Source organism: Malaclemys terrapin, chromosome 2 (genome assembly GCF_027887155.1).
Source record: "Malaclemys terrapin pileata isolate rMalTer1 chromosome 2, rMalTer1.hap1, whole genome shotgun sequence".
NCBI lineage: Eukaryota > Metazoa > Chordata > Testudines > Emydidae > Malaclemys > Malaclemys terrapin.
Genome location: NC_071506.1, coordinates 35,128,660 through 35,139,358, shown reverse-complemented (window position 1 = coordinate 35,139,358; position 10,699 = coordinate 35,128,660). Strand labels below are relative to the sequence as shown.

Genomic DNA, 10,699 nt, shown 5'->3' with positions numbered 1-10,699 from the left:
CAAAACTACTTACCTGGTATGACTAGTGTGTGTGTGTCTCTCTCTCTGTGTTTTGTGAGTGGCTGTTTATCTGGCTCTTCTTTCTAGTTTTTCTTTCTTCTCTGTAAGATGGTAGGACAGCCTCACGGTGCAATGGTAAAGTTGTCCCACAACAGCCAGAAGGGGGTTATACTTGGGATAGACACCTACAATGAGGGGTGTGGGGATTTTAAGATTATGAGTTTACGACTAGATTAATACTGCATTCATGTTAGTGTTTCTTTAATGAAACTAGGCCTGCTGGGATAGCTGGTTGAGAAATAACAGCTTGTTGGTCCTTACCAGCTCAGCTGGGCTAGAAATGTTTACAAAGTGTAGCATCAGCTGGAAATGCTGCTGTTGCTGCTAGCGTGAAGTGCTTTTCATTGGTTATTTGCTGTTTGGTTGGCCAATTATTATTTACTTAGCCTGACAATATGGTTGATATTTTACAAGAGAGAAGGTAAAGACAAATCTCTGCTCTGAACAGCTAACAATAAAATTGTAATAACTATATACTCACTTTTATCCAGATGCTTGACCCCTCTCACAAAGAGGTTTCCATAAATGTAAATGGCTAAAAATGTACTACCAAAGGTTGGGTTAGTTTGTGAATTTAATGCGCAAACTCTAGGGTGCTTTCTCCTAAACTCTATCATTGTTACACCCAGTTCTCTGAGGAATATTTTAATTAACTGACATGTCACTTGCTAGTCTGCCCTCTTGCCTACCTCAAATCACCGGTGATGAATGAACGAGTAGCAGCTAAAGAATGATGCGGAAAGCTATGCTGCTCTTCTAGGGCACTGCCAGACGCACAGCTGTGTCTTCCATATTCATTTTCTGGTGAGCAGTCTGCCAGGTTACCAACATTTAAAGAAAAACAATTTCTAGGGAACATTCTAACAAAAGCTTGGCTATCCCAGGGGGAAAGGGAGAATTCTATGCTTCCTGGTGACTTCTGTGTTCTAAATATAACTATGTTCAGGGCCTCAAAGTGACAGGGGCTTAGAGCAGCACCGAGAAATTTGGACACCGAACTGAACCTATGCAGGCTCCTTGATCATCTGTTCCCTAACTACCCCCTTTATCTCAATTGCCTTCTGGGGGGAAGGGAAGCCCAGTGGCCTGAAACCCTTCCTCTAGAACCTTCGGAGAGGAAAGACAGGTTTGTGTTCCCTCTGTAGTCTTCAGGGGACAGGTGGGTCTCTTGGCCTCCTGGTCTTTCTCCTGTTTGTCTCTGTCCTGTGAGTTGGGGAGGTTTGCGGTTTTCTTAATCTCCCAGTATCCCCTCAGTGTGTTGTCTGCATATCCCCCTTCAGTGTTCCTCATCCCCTGGTGTACATATCCAAGTGTGTTTGCTGCCCGTGTTCCTCTTATGTTCTCTTGTGAGTGTCCTACAAAACATTCTGTTCCTCTCCCATGTGCTCCACATCCTCCAATAGCCACCACTGGGTCTTCTTTTCTACATCTCCGTGAATTGGGAAGGGGTGGGAAAACTGAACTACCATCTCCCTCATCACTCACAACAGGGCCCAGGAAACTGTTGTATCTATTCCTGGCTCCCCACTGTGGCCCCTAGTCACTGGAATTCCACTTTTTGTTATCTAATGAGCTAAACCAGCTGTCCTGGGCTTCACCTGGGATTGAGACCACCCAAGTTAGTCCCAGGAAAACCAGCAGAGTTGGCAGGTGTGGGCCTGCCTCTTTTGTACATTAACAATGGTATCATTCTGTGGTAAATGTTCCCATATGGGTTCTCGGCGAGGAATTTTCTTTTCTTTTTGGAGTTAGTTTGTTTTGCAAAAGGCTGTACAAATCAGGTAGTGGAGATATTGAGGGCTCATCAAAAAATAATCAATTGCAATGCATGGCAAAAACACACACGGTTACACAGAAGAAAGGCTGACATGAAGAGTGAAGATGAGAATAAATTATGAGGCCTGCATGTGAAAAATGAAGTCTGTGGCACTTTTGATTTTATCAGACTGCAAGCTCCTTAGGGAAGCACTCTTGTGTCATACCTGCAAACTGTCATACATACATATGGTGCTATCTGAATAATCTTCAGTTTTGATACATAACTCATATTTAATTACAAAGGGTCTGTGCTGTGAAATCTGTTACCAGATGCCTCTGTAAACTCTGTTTAACCTCTCACAGCTGCAGACAAAGTCTAAGTTCTAGTAGGAGGGTTCGTCTTCCATCCTGGTAATGCTTTTGGTGAGGAGGGTAACCCACTGTCTATATGAGCTGAGGTCAAGTCCCCAGTGTACAGTGCAAAGTGTGGTAGCTCAAACCCCAGACTATACGGCCCTTCCGTGGGGGAAACATATCTACCTCTGACAAGGGGTAGGTCTCCCTAATACTTTGCTGACACTTGCATAATTTGTCATGCCAATAAAGTTTCATTGAATTTAAATGAAAAATGTATGACTGGCCCCTGTGTCTGCAGGACCAGTAACACCTGAGCTCCTCTGACCATTTGTTTGATTCTGTGCTTAGGGCACTTGTGCACAGATTTGACTTGGAGGAGGTAGAAAACTAGAAAGCTCAAGATATAAGCTATCAGGGTGAATCATGATCGTGGTGGGCACATGAGATCTAGCTCTCCAAGAGTCAGATTTTGTTATCCATACTCACACTGGGTTGTACCTTACTTCATGGTTAATCCCATTCATTTCCAATTGATTACCCAAGGAAGAAGGTCCTATTCCATGTGAGTAATGGTGACAGAATCTGGCCCTATGTTTTTATGTTTCCCACCACAGTACTGTTCTGGGGCTGTCCTGCTTCCAGAGGCTGTTTCTCTCTCACCTTTTGCTCTTTCTCTCCCTTACATTTCCAAACAACACAGAATAGTATATGTTCTCCCCCATCCCTTGGCTCCTCCCTGACTGTTTTCCTGTTTGTTTTGGTGGATTTTACCTCTCCTTTTACAGATTGCTCAAGTTGCATTGGTCCTCCCCAGCCACCAACCTTTTTCTTTTAGATTTTCCAGATGCAAGAAATTATTTTTTTCTTTCAATTCAACACTGATTCACTCAGTGCAAATGTGAATTTAAGGGATTTATTTATTTGCAGCCAATTGTTAATGGATTTACTTCCTAACATTTCTCTCACTGCTGCTTGTGGCCACCCACTCCAACCTCTCTCTCCGAGTGAGTCCCAGAAGTACAGCTCACACAGCCAAGACTCAGACCGAAACAATGAACGAGATGGCTGGATTTTCCCTTTGATTCATCTTTCCTTTCTCTTCCACCTGATGCTCCAGTGCTCAGCTTCCCTTTTTAGACACACTTTGTCAGTAAGGAAGGTGCTTAGTTTACTGTGAAAAATCCCCAAATCAAATCAATTACTGTTTGCAAAATTAATGAAAAGCTGACCTGATTGTTTATTGACTATTGAGATTGGCATGATCCAAGTGAGGGGAACAGGGATTCAGAAGGGCATTAACCATCAATGGTCTGAGTCTCTGTACCTCTCCCCTCACTACTAAATATGCCACACTTCAGCTTTGACTTCCTTCAAGGCCAGGCTAAAGTCTTTGTTTCTCAGTTAGTGTTGTTGCTGAATTGTGTGTGGGTGGGTTAGGTCTTGTAGATGCAAGGATACAGGGCTTACAACAGGCTCTACTCTGCTCCTGCCTTGCAAAGATTGGGACATGCTGACTCACTTTGTTTCCAGGACAGTCTAAATTGCCCAGAGGCAGTTACCTGCTAAGACATTAAACATTATAAAAAGCCTCCAGTTTTGTTTTACATTATAAACATCCAGTGGCTAGACATTGAAGCTAGACAGATTCAGACTGGAAATAAGGCATATTTTGTTAACGGTGAGAGTATTTGACCATTGGAATAACGTACTAAGGGTCATGGTGGATTCTCTATCATCACTGACAATTTTTACATCAAGTTTGGATGTTTTTTCTAAAAGATATGCTGCTCTAGGAATTATTGGGGGGAAGTTCTATAGCCTGTGTTATACAGGAGGTTAGATTAGATGATCACAACGGTCTCTTATGGTCTTGGACTCTATGAATTTTGCAAAGTTCTAAAAGTCAGGGTAAACAAATTAATTTGCGGTTATTAAAATAAGCCTGCGAGTCACGGTGTTACCTTATAGAGGGTGATCATAATGAGCTATAAAGCAGTAGAACATATGTAATGTACTCCCTAATGTCCTTGTGACCAACTTCCCTCCACTGGCTATGTAATATCACAACTGCCCTGGCCCAGAAAAGATATACACCATAATACGACAATTGCCAGTTGAGATTCTCCTTTAGTTCAAGTCACGGAGGCATCTACTTTAGGAGCAGGAGGCCCGGAATTCTCTCACTGCTGATGCCTATGAAATCTAGGCATCTGGAGTAGAGCCTGGTGAAAGTTTTCATCCAAAGATTTTTCTTCATCCAAAAAAAGGGCAGATTTGGATTGACTTTTTTGCAGATTCATGTAGAATTTACCAAATTGTTTAAAATAAAAAAAATCTGAAAATTGTAATGTTTCATTTTGTCATTTTTAAAATGAAACAGCTTGATTTTTTTATTCAAAACTTCAAAATTTACTTCAGTTTTATTAAAAATAAAAATTGCAAATGTCAGCCAAAACATTTTTTGTCTGAACCAAATCTAAATTTGTTTTGATTTACCAAACATTTTGAAAAAATTTCATTTCAGGTTGACACAAAACAATTTTTTTTATTATATGGCCAGGGAATCAATCAGTTATTCACACAGCTTTAATCTAGGATGGGTGGATCTCTAATGAACTTGAAGTCTGATTGGCTAGGAGAACTAGTATAAGAACTTGTGACTATAAATGTGCAGTTGAAGACTCCTCTTCATGGACAATACTGGAAAGGAAGGGTAGGACTCAAAATCAGAGTTGTTTCTTTTCACGCTGATGAAGTGCTAACCATTGTTAATAGTGAAAGGGTGTGTTGCGCTGGTCTTTCCTCTCACCAACAATGTAAAAAATCACTTCCATTTAGGCTGCTGAAATCTGTTGTTTATAGCATAAGTCCACTGCTTGTCAGGGAAGGAGAGCTAAGAAAGGACAACACCAAGAAGGCTGAGCTTTTTAATGCCTTTTACACTTCAATCTTCACTAACTGGGACCAGATGCTTAATACAAGCTACAATAGGGAAAGGACTGGTTAAAGAATATTTTAACAAGGTAGATGTAGGCAAATCAGCAGAACCTGATGAAATTCACTCCTGGGGTATTTAAGAAACTAGCTGAAGCAATCTCAGAACCATTAGTGATTATCTTTGAGAACTCCTGGAGGATGGATGAGGTCCCAGAAGACTGGAGAAGGGCAAACATAGTACTGATCTTTAAAAAGGGTAACAAAGAGGACCTGGGAATTATAGACCAGTCAGCCTAACTTTGATTCCTGGAAAGATACTGGAACAAATTATTAAATGATCAATTTGTAAGCATCTAGAGGATAATAGGATTGGAAGGAGTAGCCAGCATGGATTTATTGAGAACAAATCATGTCAAACCAACCTATTTTCCTTCTTTGAAAGAGCTACTGGCCTCATGGATAGAAGGGAAGAAGTAGTGATGGATTTTAATAAGGCTTTTGACACAGCCCCACATGACATTCTCATAAGCCAACTAGGGAAATGGAGTCTAGATAAAATTACTATAAGATGGGCGCCTAACTGGTTGAAAACTCACACTCCGAGAGTAGTTATCAATGGTTTGCTGTCAAATGGCAAGGACGTATTTAGTGGGGTCCCACAGGAGATTGTCCTGGTTCCAATACTAGTCAATATTTTTATTAATGACTTGGATAATAGAGTGGAAAATAGGCTTATAAAATTTGTGGATGACACCAAGCTGGGAGAGGCTGCAAGCACTTTGGAGGACAGGATTAGAATTAACGATGACTTTGAAGAATTGATCTTAAATCATCAAGATTAAATTCAGTAAAGACATACAAAGTACTACACTTATGAAGGAAAAATCAAATGAACAACTACAAAATGGGGAAATAACTGACTAGGCTGTAATATCGCTGAAAAAGTTCAGGGAGTTATAGTGGATCACAAATTGAGTGTGAGCCAACAATGTGATGCAGCTGCCAAAAAGGCTAATATTCTAGGGTATATTAACCAGAGTGTTGTATGTAAACCTGGGGGGTAATTGTCCTGCTCTACTTGGCACTGGTGAGGCCTCAGCTGGAGTAATGTGTCCTTTAAGGAAGATGTGGACAAATGGAAAAGAGAGTCCAAAGAAGAGCAACAGAAATGACCTATGAGGAAAGTAAAAAAAACTGGGCATGTTTAGTCTTGGGGAAAAAAAAAAAAAAAAAGACTGAAAAGTAACCTGATAACAAATATGTTATGGTCTGATATAAAGGAGACAGTCATTGATTGTTCTTCATGGCCACTGAAGGTAGGACAAGAAGTAATGTGATTAATCTGCAGCAAGGGAGATTTAGGTTTGATAAAAAGCTTTTCCCAATAGCTCTAAGGTTAGTTAAACACTGGAATAGGCTTCTAAGGGAGGTTGTGGCATCCCAGTCATTGGAGGTTTTTAAGAACAGATTAGATAAACACCTGTCAGGGACGGTCTAGGTTTACTTGGTCATTCCTCAATGCAGGGGGCTGAACTAGATGACCTCTCGAGGTCCCTTCCAGCCCTAATTTCTAAAATTCTATTATTAGGGCCCTAGTGTCTGTATTTGCAATGGGAAAATGACCATTTAGCATAGCAAATGAGATGACCTAACTATCTGTTGTAGTAAATCATAAATTTTCTTGTAGCTAAAATCATACATGGGGCAAAACCCAGTTACAGTCTGTGAATAAAATCAGTTTGGTATTCATGAAATCTATACATTAGTTAAAAAGCTAATTACATTTAAAACATATATCAATTAGTAGAAATATCATCCCTTCATTAATGACCAATAACCCAAGGACTCCTCCTGTAAGGAGTACAAACTCTGGCATAAAGCTGAAGAAATCCAAATAGAAATGGCAAGTTTTGTGGTAAAGATATGAAATGTAGGTTCCTTATTTTTTCTGCCATAAAAATATGTGCAGGGAGCCTACAAAGAATATATATTTTTCACTGATAATATACTTTCATGGTCTAGAAAGCTCAGTTTACATACATTTTTTATATAACTCATAAAGCTACTGTCTGTATCACACTGTGAAAACATCTGCTTTTGGAAAAATCACTAACAATTCCTGTAATAATTTGCAGCCTTCTGAACTCAGCAGGGCCGCCCTCAGACAACTCTTGAGCCCAAAGGATGTTTGAAAATTCTGGGCATACTTATGCTATCCAGCTGATTGACAGTTTTGACTCCCAGGTTCTAGTTTTAATTTTCACAAAGTCACTGTTTGACTTGTCACCTTGGGCAAGTCACTGAGGCCAACACTTTCAAACTTGAGATCAACATCTTTATTTAATTAGCTAAGACAGTGGCCTGATGTGCAGAGGTGTTGAACATTCACAGATCCCAGAACCATACAATCAGTGTAATGAGATCTACCTGCCTCACAGATATGTGGTATGAGGCTTTTAGACCCTTGGATGAAAGGCAGCCTATCAATGCAGATTACTATTTTTACATGCAAACATTTATCTTCTGCTATCCCCGACCCTCTTTCCACACTTCTGTCCCCCCCCCCCACACACACACAAATAGCAAAAAATGTTAAGAAAATGCAGAGGCTCTGTGACTGACAGCAGGAGCCACACAGTGGGACAGATTGCAAGAATCTGCAGGTTCCACGCATGCTTGAAGTTTCCACTCATCAGAAACGAGGAGAGTTATAACAAACATTTCAGCAATACTGTATGAATAAATTGCCCTGCTGCCTCTGCCATCTCAAAACTAATCTGAGTAGTGGGAATCCATCTTAGTTCCTCCTGAATGTCCCTATTGACCACCCTGCTGAGAGATCTCTACATTGCTATCCACAGGCATAGGACTTGATTGGCCTAGCAGGAGCTTATTTTCATACTAAGTGACTCTGGGACTGTTTTTATAGCAGAAGCCATGATTCTTAGCTGTCAGATCTAGCACCACAGCCCCTACCATGCCTCTTCTGTACCTCTATTAAAGCTGCAGTATTCATAGATGGGTGGCAAATCACCTCTGAGCTGACTTCCTCTCCTGTTTGGTCCATACATGGAAGCAGGATGGGGAGAAAAATCTTCCCGCACCTCATGAAAGCTTCTATTGGTCCCACGCATAGGACTAAGAGCTCCCTAACCCTTCAAAGTCGGGACCCAATGGCTCCATGCATGACAGAAGGTTTGCTGGGTTCAGCACTCTCCCCAGCTTTCTGCAGCACATGCTTTCCCAGCAGCTGCTGTCAAATAAGGGACAATACAGGGGAACATTCTGTTAAAAAAAAAAATCACACAAAACAGGGTTGATGTGTAGCAAAGGCCCTGCTTTTGGCTGCTTACATAGGAACAGAATACACACCCAGTGATAGAACCATGATATTAGCAGTAACATAGTCCTTCTAGGAACATAGTTACCTCCCAAAGAAAAAAACAGGTTGAAATTTAACAAATGAGAAGTTTTTCATCTTTTTTTTTATTATTAAAGAAACAGACTCCAGGAAACACTGACTTTTGTTAACATTTCCTTTGTCAAAAACCCAGTTTTTGGTCCATAAGAAAATTCAACAATGATTTTGAATAAAAAAAAACATTGAAAAATAGGTCTGTTTCAAACCTGCAAAATTGAAAGTATTGCAAAAAAATTAAACTTTGAAGCTTTTTTAAAAATCAGCTCTAGTTATTGCTAATATACTCTGGGCCAAGTTGCCCTGTTAAACTTTTATTGCATCCTGTATCCATGCTTCTCTATGCGTAGTGTGCGTCATTGTGCAGAGCTAGTGCAGCTGGGTAATGCGTAGAATCACCACCAGTTTTCTCACCGCCTAGATTAGCCTGGGAGAGGGGATAAAAGAAGCACCTGACCAGACTGGTTGGAATAGAGCTCCTGGAGGGCCACCATCCACTTTTGGCACAGTGGTAGCACTACCAGATCAGAATGATCTCTGGCAGCATTTAATTTCTTCCAGGAAGGAGGAACCAAGTACAGCACTTGATAGCAAGACTGGGTGTCTTTCCAAAAGATATGCTGTAATTCAACCACAAGCCGTTGAACTAGATTCAGGAGCTACTGGGCTAAATTTGTGGCTTGTGTTGTGCTGAAGGTCAGACCGGACAATTATAATGGTCCCTTGCTGGCTTTAATCTGTGAATTCATGAACACAGAACTCCTCTCTACCATGTGAAGCAAGAGAATTAGACTTAATCTATGGTGGCTTTATGGGGCAAGAATAAAGAAAACTTGTGTTTAAGCCCTAGAAAGAAATGTATTGCCTTATTATTTTGCTAGACTACGTGATGTTTTTAAAAAGTAAAATGTGAAGAAATACCATCCCAGCAATCAGAGTAAGACTTTGCAGAGTAGCCGTCGTGTTAACATAGCTTTGCTTTTTTGTGTTACTCTGCTGTTATATATGTTTGGCTCAATTAACTAAAGTCCTTTAAAGCAATTACTAGAATGACAACATTCACTCATTAAAGCATATTAAGATCTGTAGTGCCTATTTTTGCAGCTGGTAAATTTTGGCTCTTCAAAAGTTGATGCTGGACTTGCTCACGGCAGACACCAGAATGCATTGCTTAGATGGGGCAAGCAGGATAATTTTCATCTGGCTTTATCTACAGAGTAACAAGGAACACAATATGATGTAATCTTTCAAAAGACAGACTCGCTACTTTGCCATTTGTCTCCCAAAGTGGTAATAACAGAGGGAGAGCACTAAGAACTGGAAAGAACGATTACAGCTCCCTTGCTCTGTTGCAGCTTTAGCCTTTGTTGCTCTCTGTTACAAGAGTTCTCTCCCTTATGACAGAGGAAAACAAATAACATGCTGTTCATTGTTGCTCTGGATGAAGCTTCACACTGCTGGAGACGTTCACAGAACCATAGAAATTAAAGATAGAAAAGATAAGTCCATAATCCTGCCATTGCAGGTTTGTTCCCAGCAGTATATTTATTCATTAGTGCCTTCTATAGCTGCGTTTTACGTGAGGCAAGTAATGGAGCTTGTTCCCTGTCCCTTGGGATACTGTTCCACAGGCTAACAGACCTCACTATTAGCAAATTTCTCCCCCAGTCTTCAGCCTAAGTTTTCCTTTGCTTACTTTCATCTGATGACTCCTATGTGCCTGGCCCATCTTCAATTATTCCCCTGCCACGGGGCATACACCTTTCACATACTTGTTGTTTGCGGTCATTTTGCCCCCCGTTACTGTTTAGCAAAACTATAACTTTTAAAAATTTTCTGAGTTAATCCCTTCTGCTTCTTAAACAATTAATGCCATTTTTCTGTAGGAAAGAAAATATGTGACCAATACCCTTCTAGTGGAGCCCATCTTCCTTGAGGCAAAGGTGCTGAAGTAGTGCTGTAGTAGTCACCACCAAAAAACTAACATTTACCAACAGTTGCCACAAGCGGTATCTGAAATAAACCTGCATTTCTCTGTTTAGAATAGGGAATAACAAAAAGAATTGTAATTTAGGGTACGTCTGTACTTACCTCCGGGTTCGGCAGTAAGCAATCCATCTTCTGGGATCGATTTATCGCGTCTTGTCTAGACGCGATAAATTGATCCGG

The 10,699-nt window shown here is 40.7% G+C and overlaps 1 protein-coding gene across 2 annotated transcripts in view; it reads right to left on the bottom strand.

Moving 5' to 3' along the window:
- DPYS (dihydropyrimidinase) overlaps nucleotides 1-10,699 on the bottom strand; it is a 60,169-nt gene that overhangs the window by 6,686 nt on the left and 42,784 nt on the right. The window contains exon 10 of one of the 2 annotated variants that reach the window (XR_008443975.1): nucleotides 14-185. The exons of the other annotated variant lie outside the window; for it this stretch is intronic. The gene's annotated coding sequence lies outside the window, so the exon portion shown is untranslated. The remainder of the gene's footprint in view (nucleotides 1-13; nucleotides 186-10,699) is intronic. 2 annotated transcript variants of the gene reach the window in all.